Genomic DNA, 13,835 nt, shown 5'->3' with positions numbered 1-13,835 from the left:
CCTTTGAGAGCTAGAACAAATTTAGAGTGAAGAGCTTGTGTAGCTTGCTAGCCATGTGGCCCTGACTAAATCAATGTCTATGCTTCAGTTTTCTCACCCTTTCAATGGGAATAATAATGACAGTCCTCATGGAATAATGCTGGGTGTTGGCAAATCAACCATATGCAAGATAGAGTTACTGATTTCCAAAGAGCTCACAAATCAGTGTAAAAAGCCAGCACCGCCCCCCACCCCGCCCCAGCTGACTCCCTCTGCTTTACAAGTCAGGCTATGATGAGGGGTACCTCAGTGCTCTGCGAGCCCAGAGCGAGGAGTGAAGGGAGGGCTTCCCAGCAGCCATGTCTTGAGTGGAGTCACAGTGAGACAGAGGTGACTTTGAATCTCCCAACGAACAACATATAGCTAACTGTGCAAAGAAAAGGCAAGGAGGCAGGGAACAAGACACCCCATTTCAGAGCAAAGCAGGAGAGAACTGAGTGACACAGGCCTGGCCTCACTCTTTGTGAGCCTCAGTCTCTTTGTGTGACTAATGGGAATAACAATACTATGCCTGCCACAGAGTTGTAATGATTTAGTAAATTAGTGTATGTCAAGCACTGAACAAAGGCCTTCAGGGTTCAATAAAATGTAAGTGTTGATATTTGCATGGTGTATTCAGGGATGGGCAAGTAGCTGTTACCCTGTGTGTTTTTTGACACCATTAGAGATAGGGGAAAACAAGGCCAGAAACAAGGAGCCCCTTCAAAAAGCTTTCTGAACAAAAGTAATCAATAGGCTAAGGCTTTCCCTTGATGAACTTTTTTTTCTCCTAACAGCTTACAGTTAATAGGTGCTCAGTATATATTTGCCCAATCCTGTGAGGCGCGGCTTGAGGTCATGGCTTGCTTGCAAGGGTACAGCATGTGATAAACTCTGCTTCGGAAGAATACCTAAGAAGACCCAGTACAGCCTTCCCTTTAGAGCAAGGTGCAGAGCAGGCCACTCAGAAGCAGGCGGAGACGGATGGGAAGTGCTCTCGTCCAAATATTACGACAACTTGGAGTCTCACAAACATTGTTAAAGTTTCATGAGTCAGTAAGCATTATCTTTGCTTCCCACGTTTTTATTAGGCCATAAATCCAGTTCAATTTATATCCTTCTAGGATTACTGCGTTCTAATCAAGTCCAGAGTGTCACTTATTCCTAAATTGTCTATGCTGCATGTCACCCAAGTCCATCTGGATAATAATGTTCAGACTACTTATGTGTTTTAGTAGCTAAAAATTAGATTTGCTCAATCAGAAACACTAAAAAAAAAAAAAAAGATTATATTCCTCTAAATAACCAAATCACTTTTTTTTCACAGATATCAAGTACATGACAGTCATAATTCATATTTTTTTTTTCCTACTCTGTAGTTCATTCTCCCTTTAGAAAGTCAGGATACATTGTGAAGTCAATCTCAAGGGACTTAATTGTAAATAGGTTAAAATCTGGTTGTCTGACTAAAACAAAGAAACTCTTTTAAAGGGCTGACTTCAGAGTGCTTTCCTGTTTCTATTCTCAAGAATAAAGAAGACTCAGTATTTCTTAAGAAGATTTACTAAAAATTCTATTTTCAATCATACCATATAAATGAAGTTCCTATCTTCTCGAAAAATTCTTGCTCCAGAACTGACAATCACCCAAATCTTTTTCTAAATTACTCGAAATTTCCTTATATGCACACAGACCATTTTCACCTTCCCTAAAGGATAGATGTTTGTGTGTGTGTGTGCACGCACGTGTGTGTGTCTGTGTGTACATATGTACATAATTACCACATAAACATATCACTTTTCCTTATGGGGACATTATTCTGAGTGCTTTACATTGATTAACTATTAACTCCTCAAAGTAGTTCCTGCTCACCATTTTAAAGATGAAGAAAGGTAGGCACAGAGGGATGAGGTAATTTGGGCCAGCCCACATAGTTGGAGACCTGGACCCTACTCCAACTCCATGCTTTTAACCTCATGTCCCACCTGAGCTAAAAGACTACAAACTTGATGACTTTGCCAATTTGAACAAGTCATTTGAACTCTCTGTACTTCATTTTTTTTTCTCACAAATAAGTTATTTTACATATTGGACTATATGATATCCAAGATTCTGGGTCCCATGACATATGCTCTTGAAAACCTCTGCAAGAGAGTCCCTCACAATTCTATGTTCTGCGGATTTTGATATGTACTTCTACCTGGGCTGGGGAGCGGCAGATTTTAAGATTTATACACTTTCATTCCCCTAATGCTACTCTGCTCCGGCTCAGAAATTGTTGGTGCTAAATCCAACAGCACTTTTCATTCTGTATCTTGTTATCTCTGCAGCCCTGGATATGAACTCCCCCAGGTCTGTCCAACACTTCGTACCTCTCCCACTCAGGGCCTGTACTCCTCCTGCATTCCTGGGCTCACTCTGGCCCTGTCTGCTCCATATACTCCATGTACTCTCCCTGGGTGAACTAACCCACATCCATGGCTTCAAGAATCTGTCACTTACTACTAACAAATTTATATTTGAATTCTAGCCCTCTTCCCTTACTCCAGACCCATGTATGCAATGGAGACACCTCCACCTGGAAGTCCAAAGTGTCTGTGATGACATCTTCCCTTTGCACACACCCAGCTTACTGTACTACCTGTTTCCACTATCTCCCCACCTCATTTCCCAAAGACCCCTTTTCTATGCACCTCCATATCACTCTTTCTCACCCTATCCCCACTTCATCCCTTCCATTTTGACCCTCACCTATAGTTCATCTGAGTTTCTAGTAACTATCCTCCCTGAATCAGTCGACCTGGCTCTGACCAAAGCCCCACACACTATGGCCAGGTGATACTTTTAAAATCCAAAATAGGTCAAAGTCACGTCTCCACTTATAAATACTTATTAGAATCTTCTCAATTTCTTCTCCAGCCCTGTATTCTTCCTTTTTCCATCTCTCTACCACCCCATTGGGTCGTGAAGTAACTGCAGCATCCCGAAAGGTCTCTGCCTTCACCTTCTGGGTTGTTCTTTCTGGAGCAGTGGCCTTCCCACATTTAACTAACCAACTCCTACTCCAAGATACCTCTTCCTCCAGTCTTTACTGTCTGGTCGCCCCACCTCTTTGCTGTGCATACTCTCTGTGTCCTGTGTATGTACCCCTAGAATCAGCATGTATAATATTGTCAGAGGCTTCCTCCTTTCTCAGTTGAGCCAGTAGGTAAGTTCCTTGAGGCAGGATCACCCCCCACACACACACACCTTTTGCTCCCAAGCACTAGTTCAATGTCTGGCAAATTGTAAATGCAGACAATTCACCAATTCATAAAGACCTATCTATATAGAAGGACCTGTGCAGAAGGACCTAGCTTAAAATAAAGAAGCACAGAAAGTGAAACTACTTCCAGTATCAACATACTTTGATTTTCCATTTTCAAATTTTATTTTTTGTTTCCCAGATGAATATCAGACGAGGGTCTAAATAGAAGAAAGGAAGGTAGGGATGGATACTTTATTAGATATAAAGTTCTGTTTTCCATCAACCAGAAGTCTCAATTTCCAAAGTATGCTAACCACCCACCTCCCTTGTGAAAAATGTCTTATTCCTATCATGACTATAAACATATGAAGTATTTTGAACTGCCCAGTGACTTAGTAGAAGGGCTTTGGAACCAAAGTAATTGAGCCTGATTTTGACTCTAGCACTTTGTAGCTACATGATCTTTTGAGTTAGTTACTAGTAAGTTACTGAAACTTGCCCATTCGTAAAATGGTGATTATAAGTGAAACCACTTCATATCATTATTGTTAAGATTTGAGCTTAAACAGTACATGACACACCGTAAATTATCAATGTTAGCTATATTATTATTATTATTATTATTATTATTATCTCTTCTAGTACACATTGAGCTTCTGAAGAGCAAGGACAGCAGGAATATTCATTTCTACAGCCCCATGTCCCCCAATGTCTTACACAAAATAACATATTAGGCTGATGTTTGCAGAACTGATGAATAAAGCAAAATGTTCACAGCCAAAAACAGAAAGAAAGAGAATTATTAATTATGATTACAGGCATGGGCAGAATTCAGAACTGCTGCAATAGTTTGGAGACCTGTGGAGAACAGGGACTATCCAGAACACTAGCAGATTCCCCTGTTCCTGGAGGTCTGAAAGCTCAAAACTTCCAAGAAATGCACAAGACAGACAGCTGCTGATGAAGGGGCCCAGGTGGAGTTGAAGAGCTGAGATGGCTGGGCGTCTGGCCTTCTCTTTGGAAACTTCATGTCCCAGTGGTAGAGCAGTTGCCTAGCATGCACAAAGCCCTGAGTTCCACCATCAGCATGGCCCTGGGGCAATGAGCTTTACCTTTCCTATTCTGCTTCATTTCTTCTTAAGGACATGTGATTTCCAAGGATCCCACTAGCCACTATGGAAGTCTATAAAATCACCAGACACAGATCGAGGCCAAGGAAGGTGCTTCTGGACTAAAAACCACCACATCAAAGTCAACACAGGAAGTGACAGATGGACTATATGATAAGAGATTACTGAGTGAGAAGTGGCCCCTTAAAACTTGACAAAAAGCAAGGTTTCTGAAATATGATTAAGATGAAAATATCTGAACTTATAAAATCAAAAGAACAAAAGCAAGGATGGGTGTCGGCTCTTAGATTTCCATTTAATTTAATTACCATCAGCCAACAAGCTTCTTGAGGGTAGTGGATATACCTTGTTAAATGGGAGTGTTTGGCAGAGCTGTTCATCAAAAATACATTTCTTGTCCTTTTTTTTCTGGACACATGGCTTACCTACATTTCTCAGGGTCCCTTGCAATTAAATTTAGTCACATACATAGCCCTCATGTTTGTACAAGTGATGTGGGTCATTTGTAGGCCAAGACATTTTACAAGTGGATACATCTCTTCATTCTCTCTTTTGCCCAGTCAGCTAAAACAGGCTACAATGAAAAGCCATGTAATTGTGCAGCTACAAGATAGGGGCAAGGGACTCAGAATTGCCAAACAGAAGAAAGCCACCCAATGACCAGAAACACCCATTTTGGACTATTACATAGGCAAGAATAAATGTGCATTGCTTTTGAACGATTGTATGTTTGCAGGCCTATTTGTTACAGCTGCTAACATTATCCTAATTAAAACAGGTGTCCATACCAATGATCTAACTCATATTTGTTGATTGTTAAATGAACCACTGATTACCTACTAATGTAATACTTGGTAGGAAATGAGACAAATAAGATTAGGCTCCTTTTCTCAATGTACTGACCAAATTAATGGTAGAAACAGCATGACAAACATAATGCCTGCTGCTAATATTTGAAAACAACATTGCTCAAAAAAGAGTTAATGAAGTCTTCAGAGGGAAGATGACATTTATGACAGACTCCAAAGGTTAAAGAGAATTTTTAGCAAGACAGATTAGGTTGGAGACTCCAACCTAAGACTCCAACCTGAGAGAAAAGTAGAGTGTGCATTTGTTCACATTCAACCTTATCATTAAGTCTCTTTAACTTGGTCAACAGAGTGAGAGTTTATTGTGCACTGACTTTTCTTTCTGGGTCTGGCATCCAACAAACAAGTCTTTGTTTTTACAGTACCCTCATTAACGCTATTGCTTTTTTTAATGTAAAAAGTTCCACCATAAATGTCCTTAGAAAGCACAGAAGCAAATGTTTAATGAATCATAATAACTCTTTTCTGATAAAATTCTTGAAGAACAAACTTGAGACTGTTTTGTTACTTGCTATAGTACTAATCTTAGGAAACAACAGGCCCAACATAAGTTTTGACATTATTGATTAAGCACATGCCACCTGTTTACAAAACAGAACATTAAGCCCAAATTTTTCATTAACACTTCTACTTTAAGAGGTACATCAGATAGTCCAAGGTTCAGCATTCTAAATCTTCTGTTCAGAGCTAAGTGCCCCAAAGCCTCAGATAGTTAAACTACTTCCTCTAAAAGACTGTGAGTTTCTTCAATTGAAAGCACAGTGCCCATGGGGTAGGGACTGGGGAGAAAGACTGGACAAAGAATGAAAATTATTATAGTTGCTTGGGTGGTAAGAGGAAGAGTGTGGGCATCTGAAGGCTACCATGAAGCAAGTAAGACAGTCTCCATGGTCTTGCAAGTGCCAATTCAATGCAGGTCCTCAGTTACTTAGTTGAATAAAAGAGTGAAACAGCATCATTGGGCAGACCAGATTTCATTTCAAAAGACTCCAGCAAAGAGGCCTTAGACTAGATAGAAGAAACAAGTCAGGTTTCCTCACTCTTGTCAAACACCAATTTAATTCTAATTCAGAAACAAAATTCTTCTGATCCTACACCAATTTACCCTATCCCAACTCTTATAACTATCCTCAAAAAGAGAAGGGGTAAAATGAGGGAGTGGGGAGGTTATCTTAAAAGTAAACTCTCAAAACAGCTGGGATAATTTTCCCCTTAAATCTAAGACACATAGCAGCTGACAGTCTACACTACTGGTCTATGAACACAGCAAAATGCTGCCACCTGCCACCCGGCATCTAGGGGGCCTTTCTTTTTTTGGTAAATGTGGCAGGAAAGACTCTGAGAGAAGATCAACTGCTTCCTAGGAAAGAAAGGGAAGCCCTAGGGAAAAGAAACAAGAAGCATGGAGCCGATGATCCTTGGGTACTTTGTGTGTCTCCTGCTATGCACTGAAAGGGCTCTTTGTGTGTTACACACACACACACACACACACACACACACACACGCGGGCGAGTCTCTGTGATTTATTGGGGGAAGGAGAAGCTAGAAGGGTGATTTGATTATGCCTCTTCCCTAAGTGTCCCAGCAAATACCGCCTGGGCCCAAGCTCGGGGGCCTCTTCTGGCCCAGTCCCCCTCTGCCTGTAGCCGCAGAGATAAGAGAGGGGAGGAGACCAAACAAAAACAACCATCGATCTAGGGAAGTGAAGAGGAAATTCAGCGAGTGAGCAGGGAAGGGAGGAGAAAGGAGCTAGAGAGAGCAGCAGGGGTGGGGGACAGAGGAAGAGGAGGGAAGGCTCCGACACAGGGGAAAGGGGAAGGGTGGGTGGGTGGTGGCACAGGAAGAGTGAAGGGGTGGATGGGGGAAGTGCAAGGGAGGTGCCAGAAATAGGCAGTAGGATGCGCTGGGGAAGGCGACGGCCGCCGAGGGAGGAGGCCCAGAGGTGGAGGAGTGGGGCAGGGGTTGGGTGGGGAGGGAAGCAGCACGGGGCATCAATTATTAAGTGATTACATCATCCTTGACATTAAAACAACACACACAGCCCTAGTCCCCACTGGGGGCCCCAAAAGGAGGGCGGGGGAGGAGTCTGGGCCAGCCTCGCCCCCAAGCCAATTCCGACTCCCACCCGGCGCCGGCTAACAGGCGAAGAAATGAGCCCCCATCCCTGCGCTACCTCGGGACCGCACCCCACAAAGGTGTCCTGCGACAGGGCCTCGGGAAGACCCCTAGTGCTGCCAACTCTCCCGCAGCCCCGCGGGGTGCCCCAGAGGCGGCAGTGGCCGAGGGACTGCAGCGCGGGGCCCCAGCCGCGGGGGCCGCCCTGTGCGGGGGCGCGGGCGGCCGGGCGTCTCCGCAGCATCCCCGTGGCCTCCAGAGGCGCATCCCGGCAGCTTACCTGTGCGGCGCTCAGGCTCCGAAGCCCATTCACATGGTCCACTCCCCGCCCTCCTTCGGCGCGGCCGAGGCGGGTCCAGTAGCTCCGCTGCGGACCCGGGAGCCGGTGGGCCCTCCGAGATCTCCGAGGGGGCGGCGCCGGGGTGTCCCCGGCCTGGCCGCCGGATCCCTCCCTGGCGTGAGCCGCGGCTTTGTGTGCGCCCGGAGAGTGCTCGGTGCACGGGGAGAAGCGCCGTGCGCCCGGACAGCGGAGGACGCCGGGCTCGGAGCGCAGCCTCGCCTCTGCTCTCGCGGCCGACCGGCGGGCGGGTCTCGGCGGCCTCGGGCTCGCGGCGACCCCTCCTCCTCTCCCGCGGCAGCCCCCTCCCCGCCGGCTCCGCTCCTGACAGATGGCGCAACTGCAACGACGCGCCGCCGCCGCCGCGGCTGCTTGCAGCTACTCTCGCTGATGCTCGGGCCCCTCCAGCTCCCGAGGGGAGCGAGGAGGGGGCGGGGCATGACCTGAGAGTGGCAAGTCGCTCTGCCCTATCAAAGGGCCCCTTGGGAGCTGCGGGCCTCAACCATTGGTGTGTGGGACGGGGGCGGAACGGCCATGGGTGGTGCCGCCGAGTGGGTTGAGCGTTACTGTGGCAGCCGGCATCCTGGCGTGCGTGCAGTGTAGGGTGTGCGAGAGGATGCGAGGCTGGAGGAGGGTGTGTGTGTGTGTGTGTGTGTGTGTGTGTGTGTGTGTGTGTGTGTTAAGGATTGTGCGGAGTTGTGAGTTGGTGGGATAGGGCAGGAGAAAGAAGCGAGAGCATAAGCTGCAGTTTCTGTTTTGCGGTAGGTTGCAGCTACTACTAAGAATTGGTACTTGCCATTCCCCCCAAACCATGGGATCCTGCCTCATAAAGGGATATTTTGCCTTTTTTATTTGAGGGTGGTAGGATAAGATGGAAAGGGTTAGAGAGTGGTAATAGCAGTGTATCCTCTGGTGAAACTAAAATTAAAAAAAAAAAAAATTAAAGTGCGGAGCAAAGTAGAACCCTATCACAGAACCTTGGAAAAACTAAAAAGAACCCTGGAACCGTCCAACGAATAACCAGGAGAAAGAGAATTTGAAATTAATATTATTTCATCAGTCTCCTACTTTCCTGAGCACGCATATATATTTCTCTTTGAACAAATATCTGGAGGAAAAATTACTGAAATGAGAGGTCCAGGCAGCCAGTAAGGAACCCCAAATCACAGAGTAGTGGTTTCTTTGTACATTTTCCCTCAAAATCACGTGTAATTGGAGCCATTGGTTGTCATTGGTTTCTTATGACTTTCAAACCCCTTATCCCCCCATATTCATCCCCCCCCCATATATATGAACGAGTCTGAGCTTTTGCTCAGATTTTCCTTGATGAAATAATTGCTGGTTTAGTTTACGGTTAGAAGTACATCAGTCTTTATTTCCTATCCAGCTTTTCTATGGCAGGATGTAACTTCATAAAAAGAAACACTTTGGCTTCCTGATTTTCTTTATAGGTAATTCCTGTTTACTGAAAGCTCTACTTCAAGGCATGCTCAGAATCATTCTCCTTAATGATTCTGGCAAAAACCCTATCCTTCACTCTCAGCAAATCTTATGTTAATGTTCTAAGAAATATGAGTGAATCAGCCTTAGCTTCTAAATTCAAAATCCATAATATTACTTTTCCTGCCCACTATTTTTTACTGTAGTTTAAAAACATCAGTCACTTTTGCAAACTTTTTTCCTTCTGTACACAGTACTTTCTTTGGAAAAAAAGTGCAAATATTTATTAAATTATCTCCATTTTGTAGATGATGAAGCTAAGAAAATTAGGAGTTTAGTAATTAATTCAATATAATAATGTATGTGATTACTGGGGACTTTCTCCCCTTTCTCCTCAAGCAAAATGGTAAATCAAAGTACATTTAAATTGAGCATCTGGTAATTCATTCCATAGTCACATGAAATGGAATCATAGCTAGGACTGGTATATTTTCATATAAGAGAATGCCAACTTCAACTATTCAAGAATTGCCTATCTTGGCCAGAAGCAGTGGCACACCCCTGTAATCCTAGCAGCTAGGGAGGCTGAGACAGGAGAATCATGAGTTCAGAGTCAGTTTCAGCAATGGCTAGGCACTAAGCAACCACTGTGACCCAGTCTAAATAAAATATAAAATAGAGCTGGGGATGTAGCTCAGTGGTCAAGTGCCACTGAGTTCAATCCCTGGTACCACAAAAAAAAAAAAAAAAAAAAAAAAAAAATGCTTATCTCAAGAGAAGGGATAGCCTACCATGGCTGTCCTAGGTTTATTTAGATTAGAATGGAGAGACTGTTGCCTACAATAATGGTTGTCAAAATTGAGCATTAAAATTGCCTGAAGAGGCTGTTAAAACACAGACTGCTGAACCACACCGCCAGAGGTTTTGATTTAGTAGATTTGAGATGTGGCTGAATGATTTGCACTTCAAACAAGTTGCCAGGTGGTGTTGCTGCTGGTGGTGTTCTGGGTACCACACCTTGAGAACCACTGATAAAGAACTAGGCTCTCCAATGCAGTAGCCACTAGGTACAGTGGTTGTTATGTACATAAAATATACTTCAGTACTCAAAAATTGGCTCATATAAGTTGAAATATGCTGTAAATATAAAACATTCAATTTCAAAAATTTAGCATGGAAAGTAAAATATTTTTATATTGACTTCATGTTTGTTATAAGAGTTATATATATATGCTAAATAAAATATATTAAAGTTTCATGTCTAATATGTGTAATATATTTAATAAATATATTAAATTTCACCTGTTTCTCCTCCTCCTCCTCCTCCTCCTCGTCTTCCTCTTCTTCTTTTCTTGTTTTGTGGTTCTGCGGATCAAACTCAGGGCTTTGCTCATGCTAAGCTACTGGTCTAACATAGAGCTGCACTCCCTGCCCTTCTTTTGCTTTTTAAATGTAGCTGGAATAGCATTCAAAATAACGTGTGATTTGCATTATATTTCTATTGAACAACACTGGTTCAGAGTTCTCTCTGATTTCGACTTCACAGGGCACATTGATGAGGCAGTTCATTTCTCCTTTCTGAACTTTCATGTCCACATACATAAAATGGGGGAAATAACAAAATTGATCTTGCGATCTTCCTGTGAAAACTAAATGGACATCGAAGCATTTGATGCACACCTTTCTTCATTTTATAGGTATGCTTTCATATACTCTAAGAAAAATCACTCCTAGATAGAGACCTTGGAGTTTCATGCTCAGTTCAATCTATCCCTTCAAGAAATCTGGAGTAGATGGTAAGTTGTTTGGTTGTTTATAATTTCTTCAGGAAGGGTCACTTTTTTAGCATCTGCAACTCTAATAGCTTCTTGACCTAATTAGTGGACAAAAAGAAAGACAAAATGATTAAAATGACAGATTAATCAGCTCCCACGGAGACTTCCTTCTCTGTTTTGTAATCCTCTTCTTACCTTCCTTTTTATCTGCCACTATTCTTAAGTGTAGCCTTAAGTGGATTTGGCCTCCTCGGGAGGATTTGTTAATGGTCTGAACAAGTGTATAAAGCACTGCAAAAGATTTGGGTCCTATTGCCCATTTTGATCTACTCTGCAGGTCTCCACAGAGAACTTGGTTAAAGATCTAAGACACTGTCCCTGGCCTACCCAAGGCAATTCATGTTGTCCTTTAAAAGCCTCAATTTTGTTTTCTTATGGGAAGTTTCTGTTATACAATGTAGACATTTCTCTTTCATTTGATTGTTATTGGTTATTTTTTCTACTTCTTTAATTTGTGTGTGTGTGTGTGTGTGTGTAGTGCTGGGGATCTAGCCCCAGGCCTCTACCACTGAGGTATTTTCCTGGCCTTTTAAAATTTTTATTTTGAGATGGTCTCACTAAGAACTCATGCTGCCCTCAAACTTGTAATCTTCCTGTCTCAGCCTCCTGAGTACCTAGAATAATAGTCATGTACTACCACCCCAAATTTCTTCCTTCTGTTCTGGCTTTCTTATTTTGTCTCAGCTGAATTTCCTATTCCCTTGCTTTCAAAGTAATATTTTTCTTATTTTAAATTGTATGAGTTTTATCTTATCATTTTAGTTTTAATCTCAAGTGTCAACTCAACAGCAACACATGGCAAACCTAAGAACCTTTGATATAGAGTTCTTACAAGTGAAGAAAACAAAAATTAGCACTCAAGTGAAAAATATGTGCAAAGGAAATGCATCTCTGAATAGCTGATGGATATAATAGCTGAAGGATTCACTTGTTTCCAAAACTATGTAAAGATATAGTATGCTTCAACTGACTAATTGGCTGATGACAAAAGGATGTGGGGAGATGGATGCCTACACCCTAGCAATTGAGTATGAATTGGTACATTTCTGGAGGGCAATTTAATAACATTTGTGAAAACACTGTAACAAAGTATATACCTTTACCCAGCAGCTCTACTTCTGGGAAAGAATGCAATAAATTTGCAAAGATGAAACCACAATGGGAATAATGAGAATATTATTTATCCTAGTGAAACATTGAAACAAGTTCATTACTATAGGCTTTGATGTATAAATTGTGTTAGAATACTACATAGTTGTGAAAATGATGATATTTATTTATTTAAATGGATTTTCACCATAAGTTAAGAAAAAAAAATTAACAATGAATGAGTATTATATTTATTTGTGTGTGAGAGTGTTTTTACATTTATAGCTCCATTACTTTAAAACTTATCTGTATTTTAAATTTTTCATAGTAAAAATATGCAGGAAGCACATACACAAAATTTATTTATTTTTTCCTCTCCTTTTATTTGGGTACCAGGGATTGAACCCAGGAGCACTTAACCACTGAACCACATCCCAGCCTTTTTTTTTTTTTTTTTTTTTTGAGACAGAGTCTTGCTATGTTGCTTAGGTCCTCACTGAGTTGCTGGGGCTGGCCTCTAACTTGTGATCCTCCTACTACAGCCTCCTGAGTTGCTGGAATTATAGACATGTGCCACTGTGCCTAGATTCTTATACTTAACAATTTTACCCAAGTTGTCCGACTGTAAGTCAACTTTGTTTTGTTTTCTTTTTTCTTAATTGTCTCAGCTTTTTTGAATTGTACATTTATTATATGATTAGAGGAACAATAAAAACTGATTTTAAACTTGTTTCTTCTTTTTCTACTTTATTCCCCTCCCCCTTTCTTCTCTGCCATTTTCCCCTCCCTTTTGAGAGAGCATCACCTTGAGGTGGTACCAAGTAGCCAGGGTCAGTGAAGCCTTCTGTTCCCTCAACCCAGTCACCCTTCCAGCTACAGGTGGATATTTTGTGACTTGCAAGACTGATTTAAAAAAAAAAAAAAAGTTCCCTCTGAGAGCAGGACACAATGGTCTGGCACGCCTGATTTACTGTTTAACTCTTGCTTCTGATACCTCATATCTTCAAATCCTTATGTAAAGAGCTATCTAATTTAAAAATCTAAGACCTTTAGAGCATGGACAATATGTTTATGGCATAATGGGTCAAAGCTCTCCTGGAGTCAGCAGGAGATAGGTCCTGGGAAAACTCAGGTGGGACAGACACTATATCCAACCTGAGCTCAGGGAAGGTGGTATGTGGTGCCCCTGGGAGAGGCTTAGCCAAGCTCTTAAAGCTGGGATTCTAGCTTTTCGACCTTGTTTAATTCTGCCCACACTGGACTGTTGTTCCTCCTGACAGTCCATAGCTGGGAGGGTGTGTTTCTGCAGCTCCCTTCCCTCTTAAAAAGGTGGAGAGTGGGCTGAATAGTCAGGAATGATTATGAACATGGTTTTGAAGCCCAGGTGTACTGGGCCTCTGCTGGCTGCTCTCGGTGTATCAGAGTCAGTGCTAGGCAAGCCAAGCCTACATCCCAACCTGAACACAAGGGTGTGTTGATTGGAGATGGCCTTTTAAGTCTTTACCCAACTTACTAAGGGAGGCCTGGATTGTTATCTGGGAGATTCAAGTGACTGGGAATGGGACTGAATCAACCTTGATGAACTATATGTAGCCCCTTCTAATGTCATAGAGTTAGCTTCAAATAGACCTCCTTTCTGTAGGAGTGTAGGAAGAGAGGCTTTTCTGTCATAAAGTGACCTGTCCCTTTCATTTACATCCTAAGCAGCCATACCTGTCACCTCTGCTTTCTCACCTCCTCATTCTTCTATATTTT

The 13,835-nt window shown here is 42.6% G+C and overlaps 1 protein-coding gene across 2 annotated transcripts in view; it reads right to left on the bottom strand.

The window, feature by feature from the left end:
* Window positions 1–7,739, bottom strand: part of Fyn (FYN proto-oncogene, Src family tyrosine kinase) — a 207,276-nt gene extending 199,537 nt beyond the window's left edge. The window contains exon 1 of one of the 2 annotated variants that reach the window (XM_027928301.2): window positions 7,660–7,739. The gene's annotated coding sequence lies outside the window, so the exon portion shown is untranslated. The remainder of the gene's footprint in view (window positions 1–7,659) is intronic. The other variant, XM_071613116.1, reaches the window with a different exon arrangement.
* Window positions 7,740–13,835: the final 6,096 nt, after the last annotated feature.

This window comes from Marmota flaviventris, chromosome 6, assembly GCF_047511675.1.
Source record: "Marmota flaviventris isolate mMarFla1 chromosome 6, mMarFla1.hap1, whole genome shotgun sequence".
Taxonomy (NCBI): domain Eukaryota; kingdom Metazoa; phylum Chordata; class Mammalia; order Rodentia; family Sciuridae; genus Marmota; species Marmota flaviventris.
The sequence above is the reverse complement of the archived record's forward strand: the minus strand, read 5'-3'. Positions and strand labels throughout refer to the sequence as shown.